The sequence below is a fragment of the Dipodomys merriami genome, unplaced genomic scaffold (assembly GCF_024711535.1).
Source record: "Dipodomys merriami isolate MVZ:Mamm:240054 unplaced genomic scaffold, mDipMer1.0.p SCAF_575, whole genome shotgun sequence".
NCBI classification, from domain to species: domain Eukaryota; kingdom Metazoa; phylum Chordata; class Mammalia; order Rodentia; family Heteromyidae; genus Dipodomys; species Dipodomys merriami.
In genome coordinates, this window is record NW_027206152.1 from 293393 (window position 1) to 315204 (window position 21812).

The 21812-nt window shown below is 38.1% G+C and overlaps 1 long non-coding RNA gene across 1 annotated transcript in view; it reads left to right on the forward strand.

Moving 5' to 3' along the window:
• The first annotated feature begins 428 nt into the window (after window positions 1–428).
• Window positions 429–21812, forward strand: part of LOC138813024 (uncharacterized) — a 62060-nt gene continuing 40676 nt past the window's right edge. The window contains exons 1-2 of the long non-coding RNA XR_011367683.1: window positions 429–706; window positions 1718–1837. This is a non-coding gene — a long non-coding RNA (uncharacterized lncRNA). The remainder of the gene's footprint in view (window positions 707–1717; window positions 1838–21812) is intronic.

Below are 21812 nucleotides of genomic sequence, written 5' to 3' on the forward strand. Positions count from 1 at the left end.
TCCTAGTCAGGAAAGTCCTTGACACCTCTGTCCAACTTCAGTGCCAACAAAGCCAGAAGCCCAGGGCTCCAGTGTGGAGGGCGAGCCTTGAACAAAAGCAGTGCTCAGACTGTGCCCAGATCCTGAGTTCAAGGTCCGGGTCTGGCAACAAACAGACATACAGAACAATCTGTGTAGTCATCCAGCTAAAGCAGGTCACCATCTCATCTCCAACTGAATTGGACATTGTTCAGTGGGAAAAGGGCTGGGGGAGCTGCTATCTTCTTGACTCCGCAAATGCTGCTTGCATCACAGAATTCTGGCCACACCCCCATTCTTTCATGATTATTTCTGACCAATGGGATATAAGAATGGTGACCACGCCCACATTCCATGCTGCCTAGTAGTACCCGGGATTCCCTCTGTTAGTTTACAACACTACCAGCAGTTGAGGAAGGTAGAGGTGGCTGAGTGGTGAGGAAGAGACTCAAGCAACTTTGGAATATAGTAGAAAATTGAGATACCTGCCCACACCCTCGCTCCCTCCTCACCTTTCCAAGTTGCAGGATTTCAAACCTCAGGCAATGGTACACTGCCAGCCCGCCTAAAGACCTGACCTGGTCCCTGGCCCTGGTTCTCTGCTCTTGGCCCATGTGTTTGCAATGCCGCTGCCATTGCTGCTTGCCCCACCTGGAGCAGCCTCCAGCAGCTTTTCCCAGCAGCACAGGTGAGTGGCTGCTCCCAAATGACCACTACCTGGGATCAGACACGCCTCTGGGGGCACCATGACCCCTTTCTTGGATCTGAGGAGCCACCTTTCTGTCTTGGGCATTTCTGAAACAGAAACTCAATATATGCTCTAGTTGGATTGGATTGAGGTTCTCCTATCTGGGACAGGTATGCCCCACCAGGCCTGGTCCTCTGTAGTTGTAAACATGTAGCGCCATGCTCAGTCAGCGATTTAGATGGATTATCCCAAACTTTTAGTTCACAGCACCCGATTCTTGACCACAGGTGAAGCTCTGGGTAGGGCCACAACCATCAGACCTCATTCTCCTCACAGGACGGTTTTGAGGAAACAAGGGATTTATAGAGAGGGAATCTCTGGAGCATGGCTTGGCATGGAGTGAGTGGCATACAGAGAAGGTTCTCTGCAATTCTGTGAGCAAATGACAGGAAGATACCCACAAAGGACTCAGGTGGAGCAGTTATTAATCATGCAACAGCTGGGGATTTTGAAACAAACCATGGCTCTCTTTCATCATTACCCTATCCCCATGAGGAAGGGGATCCTTTACTGTGTTGAATTTTGCATCTGGGGAAACCGAGGCACAGAGAAGTCAGGTGACGTCCTTATGACTTCAACTTCACAGGAAGCTCGGCCTGACTTCACTACCATGCTCCCTAAGACAATGGGTGCAATTCAATTCACTTCTTGTGGTAGGAAGTCCACTTCTTGTCACTTGTGGGGTTTGAACCCTAGGCATGGGCACTGTTCCTGAGCTCCTCAGCAAAAGGCTAGTGCTCTATCACTTGAGCCCACAGCACCACTTGTGGTTTTCTGGTGGTTCTTTGGAAATAAAAGTCTCAAAGACCTTCCTGCGGGGGCTGGCTATGAACCATGATCCTCATATGTCAGCCTCCAGTGTAGTTAGGATTAGAGTTCTGAGCCACCGGCACTCAACTTAATTTTAATTCTGACTTCTCTCTCTCTCTTTTACAAAAACTGGTTGAATAGGTGCTGGAGGAGGGGGTCCAGCATCCCCATGTGGTTGGAATCCAAGGTGACCCTCTCATTCTGGAGGTGGGCTGTGGGACAGGAGCTGTCTTGCTCAGCCTGTTGAAACAGCTCCCTGAGGTAAGCCCCACTGTTCCCTGGCTAGACCATGAAATTCATTGTCCATCCAGCCTTACTGGACTTATTGAATTGTATTGCTTTCTACATCATTTTCTAGCACCTGGCCAAACTTATGATACATAGTTACGGAGTGAAAATGTAATGCCTTCTTAAGAAAGTCATTTAGGGCTCTGGGAATGTGGCTTCATGGTACGGTGATTGCCTAGCATGCATGAAGCCCTGGGTTCAATTCCTCGGTAACACAGAAAAAAGAAAAACACTAGAAGGAATGCTGTGCCTCAAGTGGTAGAGTGCTAGCCTTGAGAAAAAAAAGCTCAGGAATAATTCCCTACCCCTGAGTTTAAGCCCCAAGACTGGCAAAAAAATTAGTAAATGGAAAATAAAGAACCCATATTTGAAATACATAATTGCTACTTCCATACTGACACCTAATAATAGCCCGTAATTCATGTATTTTACTTATGTTAGGATACTGTGTTGAAAAAAGTTTTGTTCATTAAGTCACCGCAATTAATGCCAGGAATGTGCTTAGATGTGAGCTGAAGATTAATTCTGCAAATTCAAGGATTCAAGGATTTTGTGTCATCACTGCTCATCACAAAGTGAAAAGTAGTCTAAGTGTGATTTTGAATTCCTTTTGATCAGTTTTGGCATCAAAAAGGCAGAGGCTAATTAATAGTTGTGACAGAAAATAAGGAGTAACTCCAGATGGAAGGAAAAAAATGATAGTAAATAAGGTATACCAGAAACTGGTCTAGAGAACCATTTTTGGTTATTGAAGAAATAGTTGTAAACTAGGCTTTTGCTCATTGCCTTTATCATTCTAAATCTCTTAGGCTACTTCTTAATCTCTGCGTGATAAAAGTTTCTCTTTTTTTTTTTAACTTGTGTGCATTTTTTCCTTTTTTCTTTTTAAATTTTTTTTAATTTTTTATTTTTTATTTTTATTTTTTGTGAACACACTGTACAGATGCGTTACAATTACATGGACAAGATAATGAGTACATTTATCAATCATTGCAGCCTCCTCCTTTGTTTACCCTTCATATCCCTTCCCAGCCTCTCCCAACGCCCCAACCCCAAAGGCCACACCCCGCACCAAAGTTGTAAAGTTCGTTTTTGACATGACAATTTGTACTTCTCATAGTTGCATCGGGTCCACCTGTATCCTTAAACGACTTGTTTTTCCACATCTCCTCCACAAATTATACCAACATCAAATATAGTGAAAGCAGGGGTTGTACTCTGGGGGTGGGACATACAAAGCAACAAAAATATAATCTTATAAATGAGTTAGAAACAAAGGCATGAAAGAATAAAACATTTAAAAACATATCAAGGGTTCATTTTCCTAACATCACATTATCTGACCTTTCCTGCTTTACTCAAACATATACTAAATATTGCAAATAAGGGAAACCATGGAACCTATGTTTCTTTGGGCTTGGCTTACTTCACTTAATATAATTTTTTCCAAGCCTTTCCATTTCCTAACAAATGGGGAAATGTCATTCTTTCTGATGGAGGCATAGAATTCCATTGTGTATATATACCACATTTTCATGATCCATTCATCTACTGAGGGGCATCTGGGTTGGTTCCAGATTTTAGCTATGGTAAATAAGGCTGCAATAAACATAGTTGTACAGGTAGCTTTAGTGTGGTCATGTTTGTGAAAATTTGGGTAAATGCTCAAATGTGGGATTGCTGGGTCATGGGGGAGCTCTATGTGAAGTCTTGAGGAACCTCCATACTGCTTTCCAAAGTGGTTGAAAAAGTTTACATTCCCACCAACAATGAAGTAAGGTTCCCTTCTGTCCACATCCCCTCCAGCATCTGTTGTTGATAGAGTTCTTGGTTATAGCCATTCTAACTGGTGTGAGGTGGTATCTCAATGCTGTTTTGATTTGCGTTTCTTTTATGGCTAGGGAGGTTGAACATTTGCTCATGTGTCTATTGGCCATCCTTGTTTCTTCTTCAGAGAAGTTTCTCTTTAAGTCTTTAGGCCACTTATTTATTGGGCAGTTGTTTCTTTGAGGATATGTTGTTGGGGGATTTGATTTTTTTGAGTTCCAAGTATATTTGAGATATGAGACCCTTATCCCTTATATTGCTAGTGAAGATCTTCTCCCAATCCGTGGGCTTTCTACTGATCTTGCTAGCTATGTCCTTTGCCATGCAGAAGCTCTGCAACTTCATGCAATCCCATTTGTCCAACCTTTCTTTAATTTGTTGTGTTTCCGGGTCTCTATTAAGAAAATTTGGACCAGAGCCAAGGAGACCTAGGGTTTCTCCTATTCCATCCTGTAACGTTTTCAGAGTGTCTGCTTTGTCTCCGAGGTCTTTGATCCATTTGGAGTTTATTCCGGTGTAGTGTGTTATATAAGGATCTAGTTATAGTTTTCTATAAGTAGTTAACCAATTTTGCCAGCACCGTTTACTGAAGAGGCTGTCTTTCTTCCATTCTATTATTTTAGCTCCCTTATCAAACATTAATTGGGTATGGGTCTATAGGTTCATTTCTGGGTTTTCAATTCTATTCCATTAGTCCTGAGGCATGTTCTTATGTCAGTACCAAGAAGTTTTGATTACCATAGCTTTATATTAGAGTTCGAAATTTGGTATTGATATTATACCAGCAGTGTTCTTTCCGTTGAGGAGCATTTTTGCTACTTGGGGTCTTTTATTGTTCCATATGAATTTTTGGATTGCCTCTTCTATTTCCTTGAGGAATGAGTTTGGAATTTTGATAGGTATCGCATTGAATTTGTAGATAGCCTTGGGAAGTATTACCATTTTCACAATGTTAATCTTTCCAATCCAGGAGCATGTGAGATTTTGCCATTTTGTAAGTTGTTTTGATTTCCTTTTTCAAGATTTTAAAATTTTCATCATAGAGGTCCTTCACTTCTTTGGTTAAGTTAATTCCTAGGTATTTTATTTTTTGAGGTGGGATTACAAATGGAGTTCCTTTCCTAATTTCATCCACACTTTTCTCATTGTTGGCATACAGAAAAGCCATTGACTTTTGGGGTTAATTTTATACCCTACTACTTAGTCAAAGTTTTGAATCAGCTTGAGTAATTTGGGAGTGGAGTCCATGGGATTCTTTAAATACAAGATCATGTCATCTGCAAAGAGGGAGAGTTTTATTTCTTCTTTCGTTATTTGGATCCCCTTTATGTTTTTTATCTTGTCTTATTGCTGTAGCTAGGCATTTTAATACTAGATTGAAGAGATGTGGAGAGAGTGGACATCCTTGTCTTGTTCCTGAGTTAAGAGGAAATGGCTTTAGTTTTTGACCATTAAGTATAATGCTGGCTGTAGGTTTGTCATATACAGCCTTTATTGTATTGAGGAATGTTCCATGGATTCCTAATTTTTCCAAAACCTTCATCATAAAGGGGTGTTGGATCTTGTCAAATGCTTTTTCTGCATCTACTGAGATAACCATATAGTTCTTATCCTTGCTCCTGTTTATGTTATGAATAATAATACTTGATTTGCGTATATTGAAACAGCTTGCATCCCTGAAATGAATCCTGTTTGATCTTGGTGTATGATTTTTTGGATGAATTGTTATAATCGTTTGGCCAAAATTTTGTTGAGAAATTTTGCATTAATGTTCATCAAAGAAATGGGTCTATAGTTCTCTTTCTTTGATGAGTCCTTGCCTGGTTTTGGTATGAGGGATATGATGGCTTCATTGAACGAGTTCAGTAGTGAACATTCTCTTTCAATTTCATTGAAGAGTTGGAGGAGTATTGGTGTGAGCTCTGCTTTGAAGGCCTTGTAGAATTCTGCTGTAAAACCATCTGGTCCTGGACTTTTCTTAGCTGGGATGTCTCTTATTGTTGTTTCTATTTCAATGCTTCATATGGGCCTGTTAAGCTGATTTAACTCATCTTGGTTTAGTTTTGGCATGCCAATATTTGCTAGGAAAAGGACTATTTCTGTCAAGTTCTCAAACTTATTAGCATAAAGTTTTGAGAAATATTCCCTTATAACGTTCTGAATCTTGGTTGTTTCCGTGGTGATGTTTCCATTCTCATCTCTGAGTTTATTTATTTGGGTGTGTTCTCTTCTTTTTCTGATAAGATTTGCTAAGGGTCTGGCAATTTTGTTGATTTTTTCGAAGATCCAACTCTTTGTTTTGTTGATACTTTGTATAGTTTTTTTTTGGATTCTTATTCATTTAATTCTGATTTAATTTTAATTATTTCTTTCCGTCTACCTGATTGGGGTTTATCTTGCTGCTCTTTTTCAAGGAGGTTCAGACGTCTCATTAATGTGTTGGTTTCAGATCTCTCCAATTAGTTGACTTGGGAACTCAGACCTATAACTTGCCTCTGAGTACTGCCTTTGCTATGTCGCAGAGGAGCTGGTAATTTGTGTGTACATCTTTGTTGAATATCATGAATACTTGAATTTCACATCTAATCACTTCCATGACCCACTGGGTGTCCAACACTGTTGTTCAGCCTCCATGTGTTACCGGAAATTCTATGGTGGCTGTTAGTGTTGAGTTCTAATTTTATTCCCTTGTGGTCAGAGAGAATGCAAGGTATAACTTAAATGTTTCTGAATTTGGACAAGTTTGCTTTGTGGCCAAAAATGTAGTCTATTTTAGAAAATGTTCCATGTGCTGCTGAGAAAAACGTGTATTCTGATGCTGCTGGGTGAAATATTAGGTAGATGTCTTTTAAATCTAGTTGACCTATGCAGCTGTTTATTTCTGATGTTTCTCTGTTGAGTTTTGCCGAATTGATCTATCTAGTGTGGAGAGTGGTGTGTTAAAATCCCCAACAATTAATGTCTTTGGATCTATATGGGATTTGAGGGAAAGTAGTGTTTCTTGGATATATTTGGGTGCTACATTTTTTGGCGAATAGATATTTAGAATTGTAATATCCTCCTGAAAGAGAGATCCCTTAATTAGTATTTAGCTACCTTCTTTAACTCTTCTCACGAATTTTAATTTGAAATCTATTTTATCTGATATTAGGATTGCAACTCCCGCCTGTTTATGGGGGCCGTTTGCTTGGTAGATTTTGCTCCAGCCTTTAACATTGAAAATGTGTTTGTTTTTATGGGCAAGGTGTGACTCCTGAAGGCAGCAGATAGAAGGATCTTATTTTTTAATCCAACTAGACAGTCTATGTCGCTTAATTTTAAAGTTAAGTCCGTTAATGTTAAGAGTTAGGACTAAGAGGTATTTGGGAGTTCCTGCCATGTTATCCACCTTCTTGGGGTTGCGAAAACTGTGTTCTTCCTATGGTTCTTGGATTCTCACTTTTGGTGCAGTTTTTTGGCCTTTATAGTGGTCTTGTTGGTTTTCTCTGTGAAGGACATCCTTAAGAATCTTTTCTAGGGCTGGTTTGGTGGAGATGTATTGTTTCAATTTTTCTTTGCTATGGAATGTTTTTATTTGGCCTATAGTTATGAAGGAGAGTTTAGCTGGGTACAGTATTCTTGGTGGATACTTGTCTGTTTTTAGGGCTTGGCATACATCATTCTAGGCTCTTCTTGCTTTGATTGTCTCTGCTGAGAAATCTGAGGTGATTCTAAATGATTTCCCTTTATAGGTGATTAACCTTTTCTCCTTGACAGCTTTAAGGATCTTTTCCTTTGTCTGAGTTGATCCTGTGTGGATTATAATGTGACAGTGTGATGTTCTATTCTGATCTGGTCTATTTGGAGTTCTAAAAGGTTCTTGTATCTGAATAAGCCTATCTTTTTGCATGTTTGGGAAGTTCTCTGCTAGGATCCTGTTAAACAAATTTCCTAGACCATTAACTTCTGTTTCTAGGTACTCCTCTACACCCATTATCCTTAGATTAGGTCTTTTGATGGTGTCTTCCAAGTGTTGGATAGATCTATCATATTTTTTGGACTTGTCTTGGATGGTTGTATGTTCTTTCTCTATAATATCTAGGCTATCTTCAATCCCCGAGTTTCGATCTTCTGCATGGTCTAACCTGCTGTTAAGACTTTCTACTTTGTTTTTTATTTCTTTTCCTTCTAATTGGTCAGCTTTGATGTCTTCACATTCTTTGTTGAAGCCTTGTTTTAGATCTTGTATGGACTTCTTTACTTCCTTAATTTGGTGTTCAGTGTTTATTCTCAAATCACTTAGTTAATTGGTTATGGTTTCCTTGGACTCCCATTCCTTCTGTTGGGTTCCATTCAGCATTCCCTTTGTGGTTTCCCTGACTTCCTTCAGCTCTTTGTTAATGGATCCCATGAATGCCTTTAGTGATCTTTGTGTATTCTCATCCTTCTCTCTCAATTTCTGTATTACTTTTTTGCTTAGCTTCTTCCTGTTCATGCCATTCCTGCCTGTCTCTTTGAGTATTCTCAAGAAGCTGCACACGCAAATCCTGTATCAGTTTTTGAGTATCTTCCTCACCCTCATGATATTCCTGTATAGAACTTTTTATTGTCTCCTCTCTTTCCCTCTAATGCTCATACAGAATCCTTTGTAAATTTTCAATCTTTTCCTGCATTGACCTTTTGTTTGTGTCCTCTCTCTTTCTATCATGCTCATACAGAGTTCTTTGTATGGTTTCAACCTTTTCATTTATCATGTTTGCCAGCAGTGTTTGTAGACCTATTTGGGAACTCTCCTCTGAATTATTCATTATCTGTTCTGTCCTCTGATTATCATGAATGGGAATGGAGATACCCGGACCTGCCATTTTTCCTGTGGTTTTCCGCCTTACTCTGCCCATTTGGAATGAAAGTAACACCAGTTTTGTCCAAGAACACTAACTTAAGGCAAGCATCAACCAAAGTCTGAGTTTGCATAGTCAATAGTCTGCAGACACAATCTAGTTCAACAGATACCTTTATTCAACCTCAAACAACTATATATTAATGGGCTATGAACCTCAAAGAAGAATTTAGTAAACCAGAAGTTATTAGGGTTAGGGAGAGATGTGGGTAAAAAAATACTAATGGAGTGATGTGGGAAGATACAGGGACAGTTAACTAAGTCCTCGTCTCAAAGCAGGAAATAGGTTGGATAGGATGGAAGTAGAGAGAGAAAAAACAAGAAGAAATTGAAAGGGAAAAAAGAGACCAGAAAAAAATAGAAAAATAAAAATTAGTAATATGCAGATTTGAGAACAAACTATTCAAAGAATGGGAATATATTCAGAGAAGGGGAGGGATATAACGGAGATGTGAAAATTTTAAAAATAAAAATACTTAAAATGTTATATAGGTATAAAGAGGTAGTACTGCTATTAAGGAATTTAAGTCTCAGAAGTTTTGAATTGAGTAATAAATTTGGATTAAGTGTGTACACAATGGGGGATAGAGCCTAATAGTTAACTACGGGTTTATCTGAGGATGTGCATAACAACAATTAAGTCCCATAAAGAGGAACAAAAGAGAGGAAAAGATGAGAAGGGTAAGGAAGAAAGAAAAAAAAAGATCAGAAATTCAGTCGAGCTAAGCAAAACACAAAAAGAAAAAAATTTTTAAAAGAAGAAAAAAAAAAAGAAAGAAAAACGCACACACACATGTGTCCCTAAAATAAAGATTATAAGGGGGAAAAAAGTTACTAGAAAATATTTGTTTTTCAAAAAAGGTAAAAATTAAAGATTAAAAAAAGTTTTAGAAAAGAAAAAAAAAACTTTTTAAAGGTATAATAAAAAAGAAGAAGAGGAAAAAAAAAGTTCTTTGATTTTTTGGGGAGGGTTGGGAAAAATCCTGTATCCTCCTTGTGTCTGTAATCAGCCTCTGGTTGTAGTCTCTGGTCTGCTTGTGGTCTTGTGGCTTGGTTGGTTTCTTAAGTCAGTTTGTTTGGACAGGCAGAAAAATTTTCTGCTTTACCCAGGATTTTTCGATCCTCCCCAAGTTAGTTCAATAGGAGGGGGGTGTGCTTTGAGTATCACAAAAGAGGGAGATGGCTTTTTCCTCAAGTTTGGAGATGCTGTGACGAGGCGATGTTCTGAGTAGAGTTCAGGCCTTTCAGCAAAGAGTAGCTTTTCCCGGGGCCTAGTTTGTGAGAAACTCACAGAGGACAGCCTGGAGCCACTCTCAGGTTTTCTGTTTGCTGATGTCGAGGCTACTAAAGAGAGGGGCAGCCTGTGGCTCTGATTACCCAATGAAGAAAGCCAATCCTAGGGCTGTCGCCCGAACTGGGTGACTTTTCCCTGGGTGGAGCTGAGTCTGGCAGGTCACGCCATTAAGTTCTTGTGACCTGCTAAATGACCCTAGTTTTATTCCAAGGCCTGAGTTGGAGCTAGCAGCTCCGCCAAGCTTTGTCGGTATCCAAGATGCAGATCTCCGGTACTGGGGGGGGGGAGGGGTGACCTTCCCTCCTCTGCTCCCTGAGAAGGAGTGAGCAAGTCAGGCTTCTACTCATACTGAGTCTTGGTTCCTGGGTCATCTCTGGTCTGCGAAATGCAGATGTCTGCTCCTTGTCGGTTCTTGCTGATGTTGAGTAGGATCTGCTTGCCCTCCGTGTCTGGCTCTTTTGTCCCCAGACTCTCTCTGTTTCAGGTATGTCGGTACCTCCCCCACTGCCACCACTGCCACAACAGCAGCAGCAGTTGCTGGCAAGAGCGCAGATCTGTCACCTTGCCTGGATTTTCCCTCTCTGGCCTCTCTGTCCTGTGATGGCACACTTGGTGTGATTCCTGGCTTAGGACTGTCGACTGGAACTCTATAACTGCTTTCTATGGAAGAGCTTTTTATTTCCCTCCAGCTTCTCCTCTGCCATCTTCCCAGAATTCCCGAAATATACCTCCTTCTATGCTGTTGTTTCATACCTTATTTCCTTTGTTTTCTAAAAATCTCAGTCTTTCTATATTTCTCTATGAACATTTCCTGATAGTAAATACACCTATACAGATGTCACAGGATGCTAATATAAGGGTCCCATAACTCATGAGTCATTAATGTAACAAAATGGAAAAGAGGACATATTTACTGCTACCTCAATTTTTCTGAAAAGCTGCAATGTCATCATTTGGTTAAAATTCCATTCTTTGTCTACACAGTGTCATTCAGTCCACCTAAATGCAAATATGAAATGGGTGCTGTTGGTTTACAACTGTAATCCTAGCTACTCAGGAGGTTAAGATGAGAGGATTGTGGTTCAAAGCTAGCCTTGTCAGGAAAGTCCATGAGACCCTAATCTTCAATTAATCACCAAAAACCCGGAAGTGGTGCTGTAACTAAAGTGGTAGTGCGCTCAACTTGAAATGAAAAGCGGGATCCTGTGCCCAGGATCAGAATTCAAACCCCACAACCAACAAAACAGGTGAAATATGACTTTAAGGTTCCCCAGAAGGAACGGCAAGATCAATAATCTTCCCAAGCAAAAAAAATTAATTCCAAAATTATTCAGTGCACCTACTTTTGGTGAGTTATGTTATGGAATCTGTGCTGGACATATTCTCTAAAAACAAATTGTTTAGGGATTCAGGTGGACCCATTGCAACAATGAGATGTACAAGTCGTTATGTCAAAAAACGAACTTTACAACTATGGAGAGGGGGAGTATGGGAAGGAATGGGAAGGGGAAACAACGAAGAGGCAACAATGCTTGATAAGAAATGTACACGTTATCTTGCCCGTGTAATTGTTACTCCTCTCTATGGTATTCCCACAATAAAAAAAGAAAAAATGTCAAATATTAGCTTCACAATAAACATCTAATATTTCTTCTTTGAAGAGAGACGTCTATACAGTTGATGTCACTTGCCTTTCTTACTATCTTAGTTCGAATCCAACCCTGGGAGGAGAGTCTGTCAAACTCTTATCTGTAATTATACAGCAAACAAGCCACAAGTGGAGTTTTGGTTCAAGCAGTAGAGTACTAGCTTTGGGGGCAGATTAGCAGGAAAAAAAACTGTTCAGGGACAGGATCCAGCCTATGAGTTCAAGCCCCATAACCAACACAAACTAAAAAAAACAAGCAAACACAAAAAACCCAGATATTTCATTGGGACCCTCCTTAAAGGAGTACTGATCATACTCACTGGATGCTTTTTTGGAATCCTTATTCCTCTGGAGAATTCAAGACCAAACTAAAGGAATTGAAAACTGACTCCTGAAACAAGAGAATCATCTCAGGAGTGAAAATACCAGCGGTAAGACACTTTAAAACTTCCATGTCATTGTTTCTTGGCAGTTGAACTGTTTTGGGGGGTCCAGTCGTGGGCCTGAACTCTGGGCCTGAGCGCTGTCCCTCAGCTCTTCAACTCAAGGCTAGCGCTCTACAACTTCAGCCACAGCACCACTTCTGGCTTAAGTTTTGCTTATATAGTGCTGATGAATTGAACCTGGGCCTCATGCATGCAAGGCAAGCGCTCTACCACTGAGGCAACTTCCCAGTCCCTGCATTAGAATATGTTTAAAACAATTTTATTTCTTTTTGTTCTATGCTGGCCTTCAAATGGCACATTATATCTTTTTGTAATTCTCTCAATTAGAAGTTTACAGAAAAGTTATATATGAGTAAAAACACACACGAAAAAGTCGGGGACAGAGTTTGCTTCAAGCCTTGGGACTTTCTTGTACAGTAAAAAGGAAAGCACAAGTTAACTTGAACTTTGTCAATCCTCTATATTCCATTCATCTCCTGGGATCAGTTTCCACATCCAGTAGCAGTTATTTCCAGGAACAATCTACGGTGCTGCCTGAGATATAATGAATGTTTTCTTGCTTCACCGAAATAACACAAAGACACCCTGATCTGAGGTTACACGTGTTTCAGAGACAACTTAGTAAAGAGAAAATATGAAATTTATATTGCTCTTAAATACATTTTCCATTAGTATTTTGAGTTCAAACTTTGTAAGTTCTCTATAAATTAAGGCGAATTTTAAACGGGAAGAAGGTTCTCAGATCATTTTTTTGTAAGTGTATGTGCTGCCCATTATTTCCCAACTGTTCATGAGTTAACAGTAAGAAAACAATAGCAATAATAGGAGAAAGAGAAGTTTTGTGTTTAAGTATAAGGGTTCAATACACTATAGAAGATTCTACAAATAAGACCACATTGAAACAATAAAACCAAGTCCAGTATGTAAATTTGAGAGTGATATAGAGAAAGCACTACTCCTACGTGGAACAGGAAGTATGAGGCCACTCCCTTTCTAAATCACGCTTGCTAATCACGCAACTTTGTAGACAGTAGAATGGAAGCATAATTCTCTTTCCAATGCAATTCAGATATAAGAGCATGGACTTAATTGGAAAAAAATTCCATCCTGAGAGAGCAGGGATTATACTAGCCGTGAACTGGTAGAAAAGATCACATTTATTTTCTTTCTTTTACTTATGTATTTTTTGTTGTTGGTGGTCTTGGCACTTGAACACTGGGCCTGGGAGCTTTCCCTCTGTTATTCAGCTCAAGTCTAATGCTCTATACTTGAGCCACAGTGCCACTTTCAGTTTTCTTGTAGTTAATTGGAAAAAGAGTCTCCGGGACTTTCCTGCCCGGCCTGGCTTTGAACCCTATCCGAATATCTCACCACCACCCAGCTTAGGATCACACTTCTAACAGTGTACACACAGCATATATAATGTGCATGTTCATCTATCTTTATATGAATTCGTAAGTTTAAAATCTAGGCTACAGCTTAGCCTTTACACTCACAAAAATGTTTGTAATTTAAAAGTTGATACTACTGGAGAAATAAAACCTAACAATGTAAAGGTGTATGGGAAGTTCAGTTTGCATCCAGCCAGGGCAGGACAGTCTTTGAGAAGCTATAATTAACCAACAAAAAGCTGGATTGGAAGCATGGCTCAAGTATTGGAATACCACTCATGAGCAAGATTGCTGAATAAGAACTTAACCCTGTTGTATACATGCATACAACCATACACATATATACAGAGACACTTATATGCACACACAAATACACATATGAAGCAACTCTCAGAATATGTGGAAAAGTTGGAAAACAATAGAAAATATGTCCTGAGTAAGACTAGAACCAAGTGATAATTTTTAATGTTAGAAACTCCTCAAGAGAACCTTCTTCAAAAAAGTTTATGAATATTACATAGATAGGGACCAGAGATAGTAAGAGAGTCAAGTAATTATTATTAATGAGAACGGGTCCATGGAGGAATTAATCAGAGACTCCTGCGGGTGCATCTGAAAATGTTCATATCCTGTGTCAAATGTTAGAACATCTTTGAAAAGAGTACATGAACACTTTGAGCAGTATTGTGGATAATATTACTGGAGAAATTCAGAATTGCTAGTCTGTATCTAGATTAAATAAACCAAGAAACTATGGAGGGGCAATGTGATACAAGGCTAGAATTCTAGCACTCAGACTAAGACAGGAGATTAGATAGTGGAATTATACAGTGATACCTTCCCTGGACCAGGTAGTATAATTTTGTCTTAATAAAACAAACCAAACAAGAAAGGAATACAAAGTTGGAAGTTTGGGCTAATTTTGCCATTATGTTTTGAGAAGTCAAGTTTCCTATTGAAATGCAACTCACATGTAATCCTCAGTTGTGTTTGAAATGTTCTCTTCATTACAGAACATTCTTAGATGCAAAATGGCTCATGATTCCCATCCAAAATTTGAAAAACTAAGTAATCATCATTTTGATATATTCCAAGGAAAGGATGAAGGATTACAAAAGCTTAAGCCTGGAAAAACTAAGTAATCATCATTTTGATATATTCCAAGGAAAGGATGAAGGATTACAAAAGCTTAAGCCTGGAAAAACAGCAAAGTTAATCTAATGTAGCACTATGTAGATCTTGCTAAATTAGAGTTTATATTTAAAATAAATATTTTGGTTTTGTTTGTAATTTCATATTCTATAGGATACTACAAAATTCTTTTTAAGTAGAGGTTTAATTGAAAAATTTACAAATGTTTCTTGCATTCTATTTGCCTAGAATTTTCTTTCATGAGAGTAATAATTAGAACTCAGTTAATAGATAATACCAACACTTCATGTATAAAATGATAATGTGAATAATGAAGACAGAGTTGGCAACAAATGGATGATATTAATTTATACATTTAGAAAAAGGGCAATTTTTTGAGGCTTTGGTATAACATCGTATGAAGAGAATAATTGTGTGAAATCTTCTTTCTTCTACCTGTATGTAACACAGGAAGCAATTTCCTTAATTACGTGCCTCTGTATACAGTGAGAAAAATGCTAAGTTTGGGATTTGTTTTATTTTCGTTTTTGATTTATTGGTTTGTCCTAGTCTTGAACTTCGAGACTGGACACTGTCTCTGAGCCTGTTTATGCTCAAGGCCCGTGTCCTACCATTTCCAACCTCAGCTCACTTGTGTCTGGCTTTTGCTAAGAAGTTTATTGGAGATAAGAATCTAGAGAACCTTCCTGCCTGGGTGGGTTTTTCTCAACGTCTAGTGCGTTGGGGTCCCTGGGTAAGGGTAACGAAATCACAAGGACACTGTGGATGCAGAGTGCAAACAGCAATTGTCACTGCATGCTGTGCTTTATTGTTAGTGGTATTTAATGACAAGCAAGCATGATCTTTGCCAAGATTTGGTCAGAAGACATTGACACAAAAATTTCAAAAGATACATTTTTACTTGACCTGTGAGACAATGTCTTGGTATATTATTATCTAAACTATTTTAGAGCAAGCTCAAACCAATCAGGAAAATGCTTGACCAGCTGTTCATCTATGATTAAGCAAGAAGAAGGGCTACTTCCTCAGCCTTCAGGAGTCTGTGACATGTCTTTTGAGATAGGGAGAGAGAACATTTTCCCTCTCTAGCCCGGCATACCAAGAGCTTTCCTAATACTCAAATACAGTCTTCAGATAATCCTGAGGCGAAGCCTGCATCATTCTGCCCCCTAAACATAGACCCTGAGTCTTCACAATTTCCTTCTTTTTTCTTTTGTTTTAAAAGTAAAGCTTTCCACAGAGTTATCATAGATGCTTGCATTGGTTTCATAAAAATCAAATATAACAGTACAAGTGCAAACAAAATAATAACAATCATAATTCCCATACCACTAGCAGTATGTGAAATGCTTTGTAGTATTTCTTTCGGATCCAACCCTTCCAAATGTTTAATGAATGCATTAGCAATATTAGAAGCATCATCATTTGTAAATTGTTTACCAAAAATCTCATGTACATTAAATTGTAACTGAGCAATCAATTGAGCAGCAGTAGAATTTCCAGAAAAATACTGCTGTATTACATTCTAATCATGTATGGATTTCTTATATTTTACATTAGTAATGCAAAAGGTAGTAAAATTCCAATTACATTTTAACAATAACTGTTTTTCTACAACCAATAACTTGTTTCCTAACCATTCCACTGTCTGTTTAAGAATATTAATGTGTTTGTAATAGAGCATCAATTTCTACCTGTGAGACCCACAATTCATGTGAATTCCGGTGCCATTCTTCCACAAAGTGCTAATTTGTAAGGAAGTGTGTAGGGCAATTCCAGACACCGCAGCAACAGTGGTAATAGCAATTAAGCTTAAGATCACAGCTACAATGGCTCCAATCATACGCTTTGCACGTTTTAGTAGTTTGGTAAAAAAAATTCAATAACAACACTATCCACAGAATTTTGGGACTATTCTCTTCCTAATTTATCAGGCCAATATGAGTTCTTTCTTGTAATATCATAGTACGATCACTGTCATTAAAATTAAGAGAGGAATTATGCAAGAACACAGGTGACAATTAAAAAAATAAATAGTAGGAGAAAATGTAAAATTTCCCACTAAAAATGCATAAGGCAGAGGTACACAAGCTGTTGCATCATAAGATTTGTACAAAGTAAAATTATAAGTGGATGCAGAGTTCACCGTCCTTGAAAACGATCCATTTGATAGCATCACAGGTTTCAGCGCCGCTGCGACCTTCCAAAGATGAGTCTGAACAGCAGTGGGTGCAGGCATGAAAACCCATAGAGCATTGGCAATGCTTCCATCTCTGCAGGCCATCAATCGAGCTCCAGTAAGCGATCCATTAATGGCTTCCGGCATCCTAGTAACATTTGATAAATCATATATGGTAATATTCCATTCTGAACATGTGTTAATAAACTGTCCAAAAGGTCCTCAATTAATAAAATTATTGAACATTTTTCCAAATGTTCCTCTACACTCTTGCCACACAAAAGGCTGATATTTTAAATCAATATAAGTAAATCATTGCACATAGGTAAGGATAACTCTCCATCAGTGACATTTTCCCAGCTGCTATTAATGGCCAAGTAGTTAATCGCTGCAGCTGTGTTTTAGAATTGGAAGTGCATTTCCCAGGTAAAACCCAATGTTGCCAATTCATTACTAAACATGGAGGAGGCCCCAGACAAACAGGCAAGGAATGAGTATAGTAAGTAAAATTTTAAAAGCTACCATCATCCTTATTGCAAAATGTGAAATTATTCCAAGGAGGAGATAAAACAGCAGGAACAGTATAGATGGTTATATCCATGTCTACCCAAACAACAGGTTCCAATAAAGGAGGGTTAGGAATAAAGGTCCCAAAACTTACATTAGCATTAGCATGGACAGAGTTTACAGTAAGCAGGGCACACATGGCCAGGAACAAATTCTCAGCTGGGACAGGTTTACCATTGCATTGTAACATCTTTTGTCTTTCTCCAGGCAACTTTTTAACCTGTCCCTAGGTGGGCAGGGGGATTTCTTTTTCCTCAATTGGTGGCTGATTCCTTGAAGGATACAGGGCTGTCCTCACTGGGCCTCATCTGTATCCATCAGGCAGGAAGCTAGTATTGTTTGCCATCCTGTGTAGACACAAAATCTTATCCTCTCCCCTTATGTAATAATGTTCCTAGTTGCCATTCTGCATCCAGTGCAATCTTAATCCATACCGAAGAATTTAAATAAGGTTTCTCTGATATATGTTCAAAATGGTGCTCAGCTCTAGTTAAAATATCTCCTTGTGGTAAGTTTAAAAAATTAAGAATATAAAGAGCTAGATGTAAAATTATTTTAAGATTTTGCATGGAAAACCACAAAATTTCCATACCCTCATCCAACCTTTTCCTCCTTTTTAATTTTTTAATTTGTTGTTGTAGTGTGCCATGAACTCGTTCAATAATGGCTTGTCCTTGGGGGTTATATTCTATTCCTGTAATATGTACCACATCATAAAGTTTACAAAATCTTTTAAATCTGATATTTTATAGGCTGGTCCATTGCCAGTCTTTATTTTAGCAGGCACTCCCATAATGGCAAAAGCTTCCAATAAGTGTTCTATTACATGGTTAACAGTTTCTCCCATAAGGGCAGAAGCCCAAACAAATTTGGAATACATATCTATTGTAACATGTAGAAAGGAAAAACGGCCAAAGGCTTATACATGGATTATATCCTTTTGCCAGAGCTCGTTCTGTTGTAATCCACGAGGATTTTCGCCAGCAGGTACAATTCTCAAATGCATTGGTCTGCATATAGGACACCTTTTTATAATTTGTTTAGTTTGAGAATAAGGTATTTTATAATGCATATGTAAATGGCTAGCATTTGTATGTAAATGAGCATGATCCTGTTTAGCAGAAGCAAAACTAACTAATTTATCAAACTGATTATTGCCATATACAAGGTACCCAAGTAACGAAGAGTGAGTTCTAATGTGAGTAACAAAACTTTGGCATTACGTTGTTGCAGTAATGCTTGTAATTTTTTAAATAGTTGGTTTAGCTGGGGTTTGGATGAATATGTAACTGCAGTGACTATATTAGTCACAACTCCTACAGCATAGGCAGAATCAGTAACAATATTAACATCTCCCACAAAATCTTGTAACATCTTATTAATAGCAAAATGTTCATTTTATTGAACTGATGCTTAAGTAGTTGTTTGTACCCAATATTTATTTGTTGTCCAATAGCACTTTTTGTTTTGGAGCCATCTGTAGAAATGGTAAGAGCAGTGGAAATAGGGGCCGTGGTAATTATATTGATAATGACAAGTTGTTGTTTATGCAAGCAATCCCACAATCTAACTTTGGGAAAATGATAGGAAAATTGCCCAGGAAAATTTACTAATGCTATTTGTAGCGTTTCAGACAGGTATAATAAATATTTTACTTGGACATTTGACAAAGGAAAGATAATTTCAAATAAATCATACACCGATAGGGTAAATACCCGTTGCCTGGCCTGTTGAATAATTATTGACAACTGTTGTTTATAAGGCATAATATATTTTGTAAATCTATGCCTTGTATAAATCCATTCTAATGGTACCTCATTTTGTCGTATAATTCCTGTTGGGTATTTCCATGTATCTAAAATATATAAATTTATGAGTTGATTTAGCGTTACTCGATGTAAAAACATTTTTTTTATTCTCTGTTCTACAAATTGTACTTCTCTTTCAGCTTCCTTAGTTAAAGTTCTTTTGCTATGTAAATCAGGTTCCCTTGTAATAATGAAAAAAATTATATAATTGATAAGTAGGAATTTCTAAGGATGGTCGCATGGAAATAATATCTCCTAGTAACTATTGAAAATCATTTAACTTATGTAATTGATCACGTCGTAAAGATATTTTTGAGGTGTCACTGTTTGTCTACAAACAACATATCCTGATGGAGGCATAGAATTCCATTGTGTATATATACCATATTTTCTTGATCCATTCATCTACTGAGGGGCATCTGGGTTGGTTCCAGATCTTAGATATGGTAAATAATGCTGCAATAAACATAGTTGTGCTGGTAGCTTTAGTGTGGTCTTGTTTCTAAACATTTGGGTAAATGGCCAAAAGTGGGAGTGCTGGGTCATAGGGGACTCTATGTAAAGTCTTTTGAGGAACCTCCATACTGCTTTCCAAAGTGGTTGAACAAGTTTACACTCCCACCAACAATGAAGTAAGGTTCCCTTCTGTCCACATCCCCTCCAGCATCTGTTTTTGTTAGAGTTCTTGATTTTAGCCATTCTAACTGGGGTGAGGTGCTATCTCAATGTTGTATGGATTTGCATTTCTTTTATGGCTAGGGAGGTTGAGCATTTCTTCATGTGTCTATTGGCCATCCTTCTTTCTTCTTCAGAGAAGTTTTTCTTTAAGTAATTAGCCCACTTATTTATTGGGCAGTTATTTCTTTGAGGTTTTGTTGTTGGTGGATTTAATTTTTTGAGTTCCAAGTATATTTGAGATATGGGAACCTTGTCCGTTGTATGGCTAATGAAGATCTTCTCCCAATCCGTGGGCTTTCTATTGATCTTGCGAGCTATGTCCTTTGCCATGCAGAAGCTCTGCAACTTCATGCAATCCCATTTGTCCAACCTTTCTTTGATTTGTTGTGTTTCCGGGTCTCTAATAAGAAAATTTCGGCCTGTGCCAAGGAGGCCTAGGGTTTCTCTTATTCCATCCTGTAATGTTTTCAGAGTGTCTGCTTTGACTCCAAGGTCTTTGTTCCATTTGGAGTTGATTCTGGTTCAGGGTGGTATAAAAGGATCTAGCTTTTGTTTTCTACAAGTAGTTAACCAATTTTGCCAGCACCGTTTACTGAAGAGGCTTTCTTTCTTCCATTCTATTATTTTAGCTACCTTATAAAAGAATAGATGGCTATAGGTCTGCAGGTTCATTTCTGAGTTTTCAATTCTATTCCATTGGGCCTGAGTTCTGTTCTTGTGCCAGTACCAAGCTGTTTCTATTACTATGGCTTTATAGTAGAGTTTGAAATTTGGTATTGATATTCCTCTAGCAGTGTTCTTTCCATTGAGGAGGGTTTTTGCTATTCTGGGTCTTTTATTGTTCCATATGAATTTTTGGATTGCCTCTTCTATTTCCTTGATGAATGAAGTTGGAATTTTGATAGGTATCGCATTGAATTTCCAGATAGCCTTGGGAAGTATTGCCATTTTCACGATGTTAATCTTTCCAATCCTGGAGCATGGAGGATGACATTGCCGCATTTGTTAGGAAATGGAAAGAAGTGGAAATAATTATATTAATTGAAGTAAGCCAAGCCCAAAGAAACATAGTTCCCATGATTTCCCTTATTTGCAATATCTAGTATATGTATGAGTCAAGCAGAAAACCCTAAGATATGTATTTAAGTGCTTTTTTTTCTTTCATGCATTTGTTTCTAACGCAATTATAAGATTATTTCTTTGTTGCTTTGTATGTCCCTCCCCCACAGTATAACCCCTGCTTTCACTGTATTTGATGTCGGTATAATTTGTGGAGGGGAAGGGGAAAAACAAGTCATTTAAATAAGGATACAGGTGGACCTGTTGCAACAATGAGAATTACAAGTTGTCATGTCGAAAACAAACTTTACAACTTGTGGGGGGGATTGGGTTTGTGGGAGGGCAGATGGGAAGGAATGAGAAGGGTAAATAAAGGAGGAGGCTACAATGCTTGATAAGAAATGTACTCACTATATTGCCCATGTAATTGTAACACCTCTGTACCATATTTTCACAATAAAAAAAAAACAAGAAACAAAAAAAAACATATCCTAAACATTTTACCACGATATTTTTTTGTATTTTTCCAGGTGCTATTATTAATCCAAAAATCTTTAAATATGGAGGGTAAACACTGTGACACCATTTCTAATTCTGTCATATTTGGTCCTCCAAATAAAATATCATCCATATAATGAGAAATATAAATGTGAGGCCATTTTTGTCTAACAGGTTTTAAGGCCTTATCAACATATACCTGTCACATAGTTGGAGAATTCATCATTCCTTGGGGCAACACCTTCCATTGGAAGTTCTGATGAGGGGTTTGATGATTTATTTGTGGTAAAGAAAAGGCAAATATTTTATAATCTTTTACATGTACAGGAATGGTAAAAAAGCAGTCTTGTAAATCTATTACTATTATTGGCCAATTTTTAGGAAGGATGACAGGCGACAGTATACCAGGTTGTAAAGCCCCATAGGGTACGTGGATGCCTTACCTCCTTGTAAATCAGTCCGCAATCTTCATTTCCCTGACTTCTTTTTAATAACATATATTGTAGAATTCCCTGGTGACAT